Source organism: Cyprinus carpio, chromosome B4, assembly GCF_018340385.1.
Source record: "Cyprinus carpio isolate SPL01 chromosome B4, ASM1834038v1, whole genome shotgun sequence".
Lineage (NCBI taxonomy): Eukaryota > Metazoa > Chordata > Actinopteri > Cypriniformes > Cyprinidae > Cyprinus > Cyprinus carpio.
Window position 1 is genome coordinate 30,365,247 of NC_056600.1, and position 15,664 is coordinate 30,380,910.

Below are 15,664 nucleotides of genomic sequence, written 5' to 3' on the forward strand. Positions count from 1 at the left end.
ACCCCCTCCCCCCCCCCCCCCCCAAAAAAAACCTTATATATTAGATTCTATTAATTATTCTTATTTCTTTAATGTATTAAAAAAAACAAACATACATCCTTCTTCTGCGTTTTCGTTCAAAAGACTTATCATATTGAATGATTCAACACCCATGTTTTTAACTTCATTAATGAGTTTTAACCTTTCTTTTCCATATTTTTTACATTTACCATTCCATTAATACATGTTCTATAGTTTCGGGCTGATTACAAAAAATACATTTACCTGATTCATGTTTTCCTATTTTAAACAATGAATGATTTAATCTAGTATGCCCTATTCGGATGCGTGAAATAATTGTATCTTCTTTCCTGTTCTTAAAAACATTTCTTCCATTTCCAGTTGAATATTATACATAAACCTGCCCTTGTAATCACAGTTCCATTCCCCTTGCCATTTGTTATTCATGAATTCTTTTATTTTCCCTTTAACTTCATTTTTGCTCCGAGTCACTTGAATATCTATTTCTGTATTTTTAAGAGCTTGCTTAGCAAGCTTATCAACCACTTCATTAGCCTCCACTCCCACATGAGCAGGAACCCACAAAAATTTTATCAAGCTTACTTTACTTACTCTTAACAAACTTGCAAGAATCTCATATATAATGTCTTGCCTTGATGATTTTAATCCACTTGCAAGACTAGATAATGCTGCGTAAGAGTCAGAACAGATTACAACTAAGCTTGGTTTTACCTCCTCTACCCACTGAAGGGCTACCACTATAGCAATTAATTCAGTTGCATACACGGATACCTGATCAGTTATTCTTTTCCTAATGCTAATTTGAAATTGTGGAATGTATACTGCAGCAGCGGTTCTACCAGAGATAGGTTCTTTAGAACCATCAGTGTATATATGTAACCATGATGAATAAATCTGATCCAAATACTGCTGGACAATAATGTTCTTAGGGGTAGCTTTCTCATTCTTCATTTTTATTTGTATCTGAAAATCTACAATAGGCATAGGAAAAAACCATGGTGGAATTCTGGATACTATCACAGTTGGACTAACATCACAATCAGCAATACCAACTACTCCTGCTTCCCTTTCAGCAATCCACCCAAAGCTTTTAATATTTATATTTCCATGCTCCCAGCATCCCACCTTTACTGGATGACATTCTTTATGTCCTTTTAAATTAATCCAATAATTCATTCTCATTGTATATCGACGAAGGTGTAAAGGAGCTTCCCCAACTTCTACCTGCATGGCTGCAATGGGGATGTTTTAAACGCTCCGCAACATATTCTTAAAGCTTGACTCTGCATTGTTTCAATCTTTTTCAGAGTAGTTTCAGCTGCAAATCCATAAATAATGCTTCCATAATCTAAACTTGGTCTGATTAATGTAGAATAAATTCTTTTCAAAGACAATCTACAAGCTCCCCATTCTATCCCAGATAAACACCTTAAAATATTTACTCCTGTTTTACATTTATTGATCAGCTTTTTAGCATGCGTTGCAAATGTCAATCTGGATTCCATCCATACACCAAGATATTTAACTACTGAGACTTGCTCCAACTCCTGGTTATACAACTTTAACTTAACCTCTGGTACTTTTTTCCCTTTTGTAAAACATATAACTTGGGTTTTAGCCACAGATAATCCGACACTCCAATTATTTGCCCATACCTCCACATTATCTACAGCTTTTTGTAATCTTTGGGACACACATTCAATATTACGTCCTCTTTTCCATATTGCCCCGTCATCTGCAAATAATGCCCTTCCAATATCACCCTTAAAATTACTAAAAATATCATTAATCATAATATTAAAAAACACTGGGCTGCATACACTTCCTTGTGGAGTTCCATTATCTATCGTGTAAGTCTCAGAATACTCTACTCCTATCCTAACTTGTATTGATCTTTCTAAAAGGAAATCCATAATCCAATTGTATAACTTTCCCCCAATTCCCATGCATTTAAGTTTAATTAAAAGTCCCTCTTTCCAAAGCATATCATATGCTTTCTCAATATCAAATAAAACCCCTACCAAAACTTCTTTATTTACCTGAGCTTTCCTAACATCGCCTTCTAAACTTAAAACAGCGTCCATAGTATTCCGACCTGCCCTAAATCCACTCTGATATGGTGATATAAGACCTTTTATTTCCAATATATAATTTAGCCTACGTATGATCATTTTTTCCATCAGTTTACATAAATTAGAAGTTAAAGCAATTGGCCTATAATTAATTGGATTAGATTTATCCTTTCCAGGCTTGCCAACTGGTACAATTATTCCATGCTTCCATGAAGAAGGAATCTTCCCTGCATTCCATACCTTATTGAAAAGATTTAAAATAATATTTAAAGATCTATCTGATAAATGTTGAATCATTACATAACATATATCATCTTTTCCAGGAGATGAATGTTTAACTCCCACTAGTGCCATCTTTAACTCATACATAGTAAAATCTGCGTCTAAAGCATCACCAGAAGGACTTCTTTTCATCATTAGATCTGGATATTTATTTATCCTCTGATATATTATCATCACTATGGACTTTAACAAAAACTTTAGCCAACATTTCAGCTTTTTCATTATCTGTCACGGCTATTCTTCCTTCATCATTTTTTAAAACAGGAAAAGTCTGATTTCTATAAATTCCTCCCATTTTCCTAATTGATCCCCATACTTCACTTATGTCAATATCATCTCCTATTGTAGTACACCAATCTCTCCTGTACTTCTTTTTAGCTCCTCTTACTATTCTTCTTACTTCAGCTTGTGCTTTCTTATATTTAATAAAATCTTCAAATAAATAAGACTTTTTAATTTTTCTAAATGCTTTATTCCTATTATGTATAGCATCACTACACTGATCTGTCCACCAAGGAACTGCTTTCCTCTTTTTACATTGTCCCTTTTTTCCAATAATATTATCAGTTACCTCATACAGAACTTTACATATTTCCCCATTACATTCATCTATGTCTTCCATCTTATTCAGTTCTAATGCTGTTAATTCTACCACACTTAGATATTTATATGCTTCCCAGTTTGCTTTATTAAATCTCCATCTTGGAGCTAAAATCACATTATGTTCTTTTACACTCATCCCTACCTTACATACAATTATATAGTGATCACTACCCATATTATTATCTTCCCGAACATCCCATACACATTTACTAGCTATCCCTTCAGAGACCAATGTTAAATCTATAGCTGACCCAATACCACGTACTAAATCTATTCTTGTGTTCCTGCCATCATTTATACAAACTAACCCATTACTATCTATTATTTCTTCAACAACATCCCCATTATGATCATCATGATCATCTATGATCTAACCATTATTATTATTATTATGTACTTCCACATGCTGTTTGAGTACTTGATTGAGACTTTAGCATATCATTTATTTTTTCCAATGTAACACCTGCTACTTTCAAGTATCTCTCAGCTGCTCGAATTATGATTTTAATTCTTGTTCTGCTTTCTGTTTGAGCAGAACAATTTACCACTTCAGCCATAAATGAAACAAATTCCAATTTCCCGATCACCAAACTATCCTCTTTTGTCTTACTTAGAACCAACGTATTTTCAGCCTGTTCTTGTACTTTTACCTCTCTGTGTGTCTGCTCTTTTTGTGCTGCTTCAGCGTAAGTTAATCCCTCGGTTATTCTCACATTTTGGATTTTCACAGCATGTTTGTGAACACTACATCCCCCAAAGCCAGCACTATGCTCACCTCCACAATTGCAGCATTTAGCCTTCACACCTTCACCACATTTACCATATTCATGGTCACCCCCACATCTCACACAGCGTTGTTTTCCTCTGCAAACAGCACTAACATGTCCATATTTCTGGCACTTGAAGCATCTAAGCGGAGGAGGCAGGTAAGGTCTTACCGGATAACTTACGTATCCTATTTTTACCCTCTCTGGCATTTTTTCCTCATCGAAATGAAGCATTACTGACAAACTGTCCATTCTTTCTTTATTTTCCACGTACTGAAGCCATTTTGCTCCAACTACCTTCGCCCCTTCAACGCAACTTTTAATTGTCTCAGTATTCACATCAGTAGGAATTCCAGTTATTACTCCTCTAACCCAAGGTTTCGTCTTCATCAAAGTGCATGACACCGAGAGTCCAAGCATCGAAGTTATACTTAGAGCCTTCTTTTGTTGTTTTCCATCCTTACACATGATAATCAAGTTACCATCTCTCAGAGTCTTTGCACTATGAATTTCACCTAAGGCTTTATTTAGCGATTTAGTCAGTTTAATTGGGTTTATCGTCATACCTGATTCTGCAAATTTCATCATCACTATGTTTTTCCTACTTACTTGATCCTCCTTTCCACTATCCGTAAATGATCCTTGACTATTAGTTTTCTTTCTTTTCCGATTTACTACTTTCCACCATTCATTCCCTCCTGTACTCCCGCTACATGATTCATCTTCCATTTCCGGATCACTACCAGAGCTACCGTCATTTCCTGCCATCAGTGCTCCAGTCACAGTCCGCCTCTCAGTTTTCCCGTTCAGACCTTGAAAACAAAAGAAATTCACATACAAAAATAAAACCTTCAAATGATAAGATAAAGGATTGATTTAAAGGATAAATCACAGATTCCCAGATATATCAATGCCACTGATACATGTTATATATATATAGTGATATAATAAAATATAATAAAAATGGTCATTTTCAATTTCAAGCTTTATTATTGCACTCAGCTGGTGTTGCAGTGCTTCAGTCCAAAAGAAGTTAAATAAAAAGTGCCCTTCCATAAAATAAAGTCTCTCACGTGGCTTCGGGGGCTGAACAAAGGCCTCCTGTAGTGAATCGATGCGTTTTTGTAAGAAAAATATCCATATTCAAAACGTAATAATCACTTTAATGTAGCTTGCGCTCACTGTTGTAAGCAGCTCCGGGAGGATGAAGTATGAGTGTTAGGCATGCAATCCTGTTTACAGGAGCAAAGGAAGCAAACTTTACTTACTTTAGCAAAGGAAAACCAGTCTCCTCTTGGCTTACACTGAAACCCTCTGACATTCTTCTTTACAAATCCTCGTTTTGTACTTCTAATTAGTGACCGTTGTTTTGTTTTGATCTATGTGCTGTGTTTCCGCATGCGTCACTTCTGAGCAGCGCATGTGCAAAGCTGACCTCGGAACTGCTTCCGTTTACAACAGTGAGCACAAGCTAGATTAAAGTGATTATTACATTTTGAATATGGATAATTTTCTTACAAATACACATCGATTCGCTACAGGAGGCCTTTGTTTGGACTGAAGCACTGCAACACACGCTGAGTGCAATGATAGAGCTTGAAAGATCAAAGACAATTTTTAATATAACTCCAACTGGATTCGTCTGAAAGAAGATAGTCATATACAACTAGGAGTAAAACACAGTCTAATTTTCATTTTTGGGTGAACTAACCCTTTAAGTTATTTATGGCGGCTCTTCACAATATCAAAACTGACCGCCACAAATAGATTTTCCCAAAGGCTTATACTTCCTTTAATAAACACACTGCACATTTCAAAATTAAAATGTAGCACAGGTGTTTTTATATGAATGTCTTTGAAAAGAACCGACTGAAAAGCTTTGATGTCATTTTCATCTTGTCTTTCCTGTAATGCCTGATAAAGTACAACTATATCTCTGCTCCAACAGCACCTCCTGCTGGCAGAGAATCAATCTACAGTCTGTGGGAAACACTGGTGTTTGTCAGTAAACATAAGCACCTTCTCAAACAGTTCTGAAGGACGGTTTTTGTTTAAGTTTTGAGCCATGTATTATAACTCTAAACTGGGCTACTACTACTATTACTATCTGGTACCCTGCAATAATCATTTACTCAAACTCACTTTTATGAGATGAAAGGGAAAAACGCGGTTTGACACAGCCCTTCTTTTGCTACGTCATTAAATTGAGCAACCAATCATGTCAAGGCATTGATTCCTATCATTAGCATATCATTTACTGCAAAGTTGAGGGCCTAGTGCAGGGGTAGGGAACATTGATCCTGGAGAGCCACAGCCCTGCACAGTTTAATTCCAACCTTGTTTAAAAAAATACTCACCTGTCTCTGTCCTCAATAATCCTGAAGACCTTGATTAGATTCAGGTGTCTTTGATTAGGGTTGGACGTAAACTGTGCAGGATCAACGTTCCCTAACCCTGGTCTAGTGAGTAGTTTCTTTTTCTTGCATTTTATCAGTACAGTGTGTTTAATTTGATGTTTGCACAATTATTTAGTCAGTGTTTTATCATGATAATGTAGAAGTGACGTGTGTATTATGCCTCCCTCTCTCCATTTGTACAAAAGCAATGCACATTTTTTTCCCGCTGTCTCAAGGTAAAAAATGGCATAGAGGTTGCATGCAAAATATACAAATAGTATTACCAGCACAAAACCAAAAATAAAATATAGCAATAAAAAAATTATCTGTGTATGAACCAGTGCTGGGGTGGGCTGCAATAACTACCTATACTAGACACTGTACATCCAGCTATAAATGACTGTAGAAAAAAATAAATAAATACTCTCTATATATATATATATATATATATATATATATATATATATATATATATATATATATATATATATATATATATATATATCTTTATAAGCAGGTCCTGCCCTACCATCACCATTTTTAATCACACATAAGTTTGGTCTGAAATTGCACCAGATATGTTATATTTAAAATGTACAAATTTTTCTCAACCCCTAGAGCAGCACTGCACATTTTGTATGTCTTCCTAATCAGACACACCCAATTTAGTTTGTGCAGTCTCTACTAACAAGCTGATGAGTGGAATCAGGTGTGTTAGATAAGAGAGACAGACAAAAGGTGCAGGGCAGGGGGGCCTCCAGGACAGGTTTGGGAAGCACTGCCCTAGAGGAACCAACGTCCAACCACCACAATCTCACAAAATTCTGTGGGAATCGAGCGTTTCTTGATTAATGACAACAGCTTCAGATGCTGATTAACCAATGTAGGGATTTAGCCTTTTCTTTTAAAGAGGAATCAAATCTAAAGATTCGAATTGCTTTAATTGAACGGATTAAAAAAAATAATAATTAGTTTATACTTCATCAACGGTTCGTCCAGCGAATGTTAAAATCAGTATATCTTCACAATTCTGTTTATACGAGCACACAAACAAAATTGATAATTTATAAGCTACGAGCTAGGTAGCACAGGATCTGGACAAAGTTTAACTTTTTAATAAACCACACAAGACAATACTTCTTTATAAATGAAGCAAGAATTTATTGAGCTACTCTAATACATGCATCTATAACCTAATGAACACACACATACATACAGTGGGTACGGAAAGTATTCAGACCCCCTTAAATTTTTCACTCTTTGTTATATTGCAGCCATTTGCTAAAATCATTTAAGTTCATTTTTTCCTCATTAATGTACACACAGCACCCCATATTGACAAAAAAAAACAGAATTGTTGACATTTTTGCACATTTATTAAAAAAAAAGAAAAACTGAAATATCACATGGTCCTAAGTATTCAAACCCTTTGCTCAGTATTTAGTAGAAGCACCCTTTTGATCTAATACAGCCATGATTCTTTTTGGGAAAGATGCAACAAGTTTTTCACACCTGGATTTGGGGATCCTCTGCCATTCCTCCATGCAAATCCTCTCCAGTTTTGTCAGGTTGGATGGTAAATGTTGGTGGACAGCCATTTTCAGGTCTCTCCAGAGATGCTCAATTGGGTTTAAGTCAGGGCTCTGGCTGGGCCATTCAAGAACAGTCACGGAGTTGTTGTGAAGCCACTCCTTCGTGTTTTTAGCTGTGTGCTTAGGGTCATTGTCTTGTTGGAAGGTGAACCTTCGGCCCAGTCTGAGGTAGGGCTGCACAATTAATCGAATTTCTAATCGCGATCACGATTACAGAAGCCACGATTACGTAATCGTCCAAAGCCGCGATTACACAAAAAAAAAAAAAAAAAAAAATCTGCGCGCTTAAGAGGCGTGTTTAGATCATGTCAGGTTGTGAGTGGCGAATCACCACTTTTAATAATAGTCTGTAGGCGTGTCATTATCAACGACCAGATTATCCACTGATACGTCTCATGTCATGTTAATTTCATCATGTCTGCTGATAGAGCAACATCCGATTCCGACAACGTGCAAAGTGCTCATCCACAATTAGAATCAAAAAGAAAAGCAACATCAGTGGTGTGGAATTATTTCGGATTCACCAGGGATGATGTCGATCAGCGTGTTATACTGTGTAAATTGTGTCGATCAACTGTTTCTGCACCATCAAGCAACACCACAAATTTATACAACCATTTAAAATTCAACCACAGAGTGCAATACGAGGAGTGTCTCAGCGTAAAAAAAAAAGCGCCAAGTGATGCAAGAACTGCAACACAGACACCCATCACGAAATCTTTGTTTAATGCTACTCCGTACCCGGCAGGTTCCCAAAAGCAGATCGAGATAACTGAAGCGATCGCGCATTTCATTGCAAAAGACATGGTGCCGATTAATACAGTTTGCAGCGCGGGGTTTAAAAAACTCATAAACACACTGGACAAGAGATACGTCATCCCCTCCCGCAATTATTTTTCTCAAGTTGCGCTGCCTTCGCTTTATTCAAAATGCCGGGAAAGCATTGAATCAGATCTGCAGAAAATTGAGTTCTATTCCACCACGACTGATTTATGGTCGAGTAGAACTATGGAACCATATATGAGCCTTACGGTTCATTACATTGATGACGAGTTTCAACTCAAAACCAGATGCTTGCAAACGTCCTATTCTCCGCAAGATCATACCGGGGATGCGATTGCTCAAGGATTGAAAGAGATGCTGGGTGCCTGGGATTTAAAGGAGGAGCAACAAGTCTGTGTCACAACAGACAACGCAGCAAATATAGTGAACGCTATTGCTATCAATAAGTGGAGCAGACTTCAGTGTTTTGGACACAGGCTGCACCTAGCAATTGGTGAGTAGTAGCCTGCTATTAATATTCATTTAGCTAAAAATGTACACATAATTCCATATTTATTTCATTGCAATATCATATGTACTTGGCTAATAATATGTAGACCAGGTTTTTTTTTATATTCATTCCTGGATTATAATGCATTCAGTGATTGAACAGTTTAGCATGCAACAACTTCAGTGTTTTATATATATTTATATATATATAGGCTATTGTTATAGTTCACTTATCTATATTTATTACATTATATTAATAGAGTATATATATATATATATATATATATATATATATATATATATATATATATATATATGGTATATATACTGTATTAATATAATGTTATAAATATAGATAAGTGAACTATATAAACTGTAACTATAATGTGTTTACAACTATACTAATATAAATTGTACCGTTACTGTAATTTTGAAATTGTGTCTGTTTAATTGTAATTAAAATGTATAGCATTAGTAAACTGTTTGTGTGTGTGTGTGTGTGTGTGTGTGTGTTTAGAACATTCTTTGAAAGATGGACGGATTGACCGTGCACTAAATGTCTGCAAAAAGGTGGTAGGGTGCTTCTCCTATAGCTGGAGACGAAGGAGGGAGTTGTCCGAGGCCCAGAAAGAGCTCAGGTTACCTCAACACAAGCTCAAGACTGAGTGTCCGACAAGATGGGGCTCAAAACAAGCAATGATCGCCAGGGTATTGGAACAACAGAGTGCCATTTCTTTTGTTCTCTCCGCGGACAGAAAAGCCAGACACCTTGTCCCCACATGGCAGGATGTAGAGGTCCTTGAGGCGGTCAACAACTCCCTTTCTCCACTTGCTGAATTCACGGATGCTCTTTCAGGAGAGCAATATGTAAGTGTGTCATATGTGAAGCCTTTTCTTCATTTGTTCAACAATAAAATCTTGGCAGAGAAAGAGGGAGAAACAGAACTGTCAAAATGCATCAAGAAAAAGATCCTGGACTACCTGAATAATAAGTATGATGATCCACTGACTCAAGAATTGCTTGACATGGCTTCTGCAACTGATCCCAGATTCAAGCTCAAGTACGTCAATGAGAACAGAGTTGAAGCTGTCAAGACTCGTTTGAGAGCTGAAATGGCATCAATATCTACTACAGTCAAGGTAATTATCATAGGTTGTGTGTGCCATGTATATTTTGTTTGGGCCATTCTCAGTATTAATTTAAAATTACTAAATAGTCCTTACTATACTAGTACATGACATTATATTTTATGAGTTAAACAAAATTTTTGCCTTTGTTTAATTAAGCCTCAACCATCGGTGACTGTTAGAGAGGAAGCAGATGACCAAAATGCTCCAGCACTAAAGAAGACCAAAAAAACACTGGGCAGCTTCTTTAAAGTAGATGAGGACCAGAGGCCAGCATCGCCATCTCTCAATCTCCAAGACATGGCCATTACTGCAGAGCTACAGTCTTATCTATCTGCTGCTGTTGATAGTGAGGAGGATCCTTTGGTCTGGTGGAAGGAACATGCAAAACAATTCCCAGCACTATCCAAGTTGGCACAAAAGTATTTGTGCATTCCTGCCACAAGCTCTCCCTCGGAGAGTATTCAGCACTGGAGGAAACATTGTGAATTGTTTGCGTGCATCCCTAAAGCCTGAAAGTGTGGACAGGCTTGTGTTCCTAGCCAAAAATCTTTAAAAGTCTAACTTGATGTCGTTCATTCCTGAAACCTTGAAGTGTTTTTATGTCTTGTGTTCTAGGCCAAAATACTTCATATGGCAAACTCAGTTTTTTTCTTTCTACAGGTTATCTTGAGTTTTTCTATTGTTTTAATTTTAGTTTTAGTATAATACCATGCATACTATTGCATATTTGCACTTTTTTTATTTATTTAAAGAAACCAAACCAATGTAGAAAAGCAATAAAAGTTTCATCAGGAAGAGTGTTTTCAGCTTGGTTTTTTTTTATTTTTATATACAAATATGGCATGAAGTTGCTTTAAACATGGTATAAAGCTACTTAAAACATCAATCAATGTAAATTGTAATAATCGTAATTAATAATCGCAATTACAATTTCAAAGGAATAATCGACAATTATGATTTTTGTCATAATCGTGCAGCCCTAGTCTGAGGTCCTGAGCACTCTGGAGAAGGTTTTCGTCCAGGATATCCCTGTACTTGGCCGCATTCATCTTTCCCTCGATTGCAACCAGTCGTCCTGTCCCTGCAGCTGAACATGCTTCACTGTTGGGACTGTATTGGACAGGTGATGAGCAGTGCCTGGTTTTCTCCACACATACCGCTTAGAATTAAGGCCAAAAAGTTCTATCTTGTTCTCATCAGACCAGAGAATCTTATTTCTCACCATCTTGGAGTCCTTCAGGTGTTTTTTCATGTGTCTCGCACTGAGGAGAGGCTTCCGTCGGGCCACTCTGCCATAAAGACTGGTGGATGTCTGCAGTGATGGTTGACTTTCTACAACTTTCTCCCATCTCCTGACTGCATCTCTGGAGCTTAGCCACAGTGATCTTTGGGTTCTTCTTTACCTCTCTCGCCAAGGCTCTTCTCCCCCGATAGCTCAGTTTGGCCGGACGGCCAGCTCTAGGAAGGGTTCTGGTTGTCCCAAACGTCTTCCATTTAAGGATTATGGAGGCCACTGTGCTCTTAGGAACCTTAAGTGCAGCAGAATTTTTTTGTAACCTTGGCCAGATCTGTGCTTTGCCACAATTCTGTCTCTGAGCTCTTCAGGCAGTTCCTTTGACCTCATGATTCTCATTTGCTCTGACATGCACTGTGAGCTGTAGGGTCTTATATAGACAGGTGTGTGGCTTTCCTAATCAAGTCCAATCAGTATAATCAAACACAGCTGGACTCAAATGAAGGTGTAGAACCATCTCAAGGATGATCAGAAGAAATGGACAGCACCTGAGTTAAATATATGAGTGTCACAGCAAAGGGTCTGAATACTTAGGACCATGTGATATTTCAGTTTTACTTTTTTAATAAATCTCCAAAAATGTCAAAAATTCTGTGTTTTTCTGTCAATATGGGGTGCTGTGTGTACATTAATGAGGAAAAAAAAGAATTTAAATGATTTTAGAAAAATGGCTGCAATATAACAAAGAGTGAAAAATTTAAGGGGGTCTGAATACTTTCCGTACCCACTGTATATACACACACACACACACACACACAGTTACTGAAGAGGAGGATTAACGTAATTTGAATGAAGTCCCAGGAGGATAGTAACTTAAATTATTAATTTTCAGATCGCACCAAGAAAATCACAGAAGCAGAGATTTGTCTTATCTTTACTGCTTAAGATCAATTTGAACCAGTTCAGCAAGAGATAAAGCTTTGTTTGTTTTACTTGCATTTGCGTTGAAAGCTGGGTTCAGAAGAGTTGGAGATTCGCTTGTTGCCTCATCTCAAGGAATCCTGGCGCCTTGGATTGGTTGCAGATCTGTTGTTTGGATGACGTCTTTTGGGAAAACCCTCTTGGTGATTGGTTGGTTGCCTGGTTACGTAGAAGCTTGGGTAGTTCTTCTGAGACTTCAAAGATTCCTGGCAGTCACGAAGTTTGAGTTCTGGATGACAAGAACGCTAGCAGCGTGTTGGAGTAGGTAGTTCAAGCCATGGCGAAGAAGGAAGCACGCTGAATTAGTTCCGGCATTGGGGTTTTATCCAAGTGGATTTGGTCCATCCCACATCCCACGATCTTCCAATCAACTTGTTGCAAGGCGAAGCATGCATTCCTTAACATAACACTTCAATTTATCACATGAGGAAATATCTTTGCAGGTTTTGTTTAATAACTTTTATAAAGTGTCGTACAACACACACCATTCAAAATACCATCTTTTCATTCATTTCACAGTCTTGCAAAGATCTGTAGATCCATTCATTCAACACTAAACTTTCCATATCTTACACACATTTAATAGCACTATCTGCTAAAAGGAGTTATAAAACATTGGTTAGTTGCACCGATTACATTGAACACATCAAGCATATATAAGACATAAGTGGGAGTATTTCAGAACAGACGTCCTTTGTTGTGGAATCACATTATCACTTCAATTCAATTCAAGTTTATTTGTATAGCGCTTTTTACGATACAAATCATTGCAAAGAAACTTTACAGAAAATTAAGTTTCTACAATATTTAGTAATAGCTTATGAGCGATGACTGTCAGTTTATGTGTACACAGCAGAAATGTTCAGAAAAATCAATAAAAGACGAAAACAAACAGACGATTAACACTATTAACAGCAATTATGCAATCAAATTTATAGCAAAATGTGGTAGTTCTGTATGTTGTCTCAGGGTTAGCATCATCTGAGGTCCTCTTAAGGGGTTGGCATCATTTTTTATTTTTTTTTTTTTTATTTATAAAGCACAATAGAACAACGATGGTTGACCATTGTGCTGAACAATATAATTTAAAAAGAATCAAAATACATAAAAACGATAAAGATAAGACAAACAAATAATAATTAGACAACATAAACTCCTGTTGGCTCATACACTAAAAGCCTTCTCATAGAGGTAGGCTTTAAGCCTTGTTTTAAAAAGAGATTCTGTTGAAATTGTGCTAATAGAGATTGTAAGACTATTCCACAATTTAGGGCCGGCTATGGCAAAAGCCCGGTCGCCTTTTCTCTTCAGCCTAGATCTAGGGACCAATAAGAGTTTCTGATTCAATGACCTTAGACATCTAGCTGGACTGTGTAAACTCAACCGATTAGAAAGGTACGAAGGTGCCAGACCTTTAAAACCTTAAAAACAAAAAGTAAAATTTTAAACTCTATTTTAAAATGGACTGGCAGCCAGTGCAAAGAGAGTAGGATGGGAGTAATATGTTCGTATTTGCGAGTGCCAGTCAAAAGTCTGGCAGCTGCATTTTGCACCACTTGTAGGCAATTTATACATGATTGGTTAATACCAATATACACTGAATTGCAGTAATCTAGTCGAGAAGAAATAAAAACCCTTCACCTTAGCAAGGAGTCTGAGATGAAAAAAACTTAGTTTAACTACTGCATTTACTTGCTTATCAAAAGTCAAAGCAGAATCGAACACAACACCCAATTTTTTTACAGAGGGCTTGACATATGCAGCCAGATTACCCAGCATTTGCTGTATGTTGCCAGATACAGCTAAAGAACCGAACAAAATTGCCTCAGTCTTACTCTCATTGAGATTCAAAAAATTAAGAGACACCCAGGCCTTAATATCAGACAGGCAAGCAATTAAAGCACTCAAACTCTGGTTGTCATTTTGCTTAAAAGGCACATAAATTTGTGTGTCATCAGCATAACAATAAAACAACACTTTGTGCTTATTAAAAATGGAACCCAACGGGAGCATATACAATGAAAATAAAATTGGAGCTAGGATAGAACCTTGAGGAACTCCACAAGTCAACACTGATTTAGAGGATGAGCACCCATCCACACAAACTGAGAAAGTTCTATTATTCAAGTAAGATTTGAACCATTCCAGGACAGAACCACTAATAACCACACAGTTTTCAAGATGGGAAATAAGAATACTGTGGTCTACAGTGTCAAATGCTGCACTTAGGTCCAAAAGCAAAAGTACTACAGAGTTACCAGTATCAACTGATAGCAAGATATCATTTAATACTCTTAAAAGGGCAGACTCCGTACTGTGATGTTTCCTAAAACCCGACTGAAAAGTTTCAAACAAACTATTTGAATCTAAATAACTTAGCAATTGATTAAAAACAACTTTCTCCAAAATTTTAGAAATAAAAGGTGGATTAGAAATGGGCCTAAAATTTGATAACACAGTCACATCCAAATTGTGTTTTCAAATTCCTCTCTTCTCAGGTGTTCTGGATCCAGACTGGAGCTTGTGTAAATCCTAGTTACCCGTGTCTCTAAAGAGAAACAAATAGAGACATAATTAGCGTAGCTGGTGTTCCAGCCAAGTAAAATTTATTAGTTTAACCCAGGCTAAAGAATAATAATGCACATTTGATCAGATATAACTGCAGTCCAAAATTATGAGATGCATTATTTGAATGCTTGGCCAAAGATATGTGTTTTTAATCTAGATTTAAACAGAAAAAGTGTGTCTGAACCCCAAACATTATCAGGAAGGCTATTCCAGAGTTTGGGAGCCAAATGCAAAAAAGCTCTACCTCCTTTAGTGGATTTTGCTATCCTAGGTACTATCAAAAGTCCAGCGTTTTGTGACCTTAGGGAGCGTGATGGATTGTAGCGTGGTAGAAGACTAGTTAGGTACCCAGGAGCTAAACCAGCTAAGGGCCTTATAAGTAAGTAATAATATTTTGTAACTGATACAGAACTTAATAGGTAGCCAGTGCAGAGACTGTAAAATTGGGGTAATATGATCATATTTTCTTGACCTGGTAAGGACTCTAGCCACTGCATTTTGGACTACCTGTAGCTTGTTTATTGAGGATTCAGGACAACCACCTAGCAGTGCATTACAATAGTCCAATCTAGAGGTCATGAATGCATGAACTAGCTTTTCTGCATCAGAAACAGGTAACATGTTTCGTAGCTTGGCAATGTTTCTAAGATGAAAGAATGCTGTTTTTGTAACATGGGAAATATGATTTTCAAAAGACAAGTTACTGTCTAATATAACACCCAGATTTTTGACAGTAGAGGAAGTA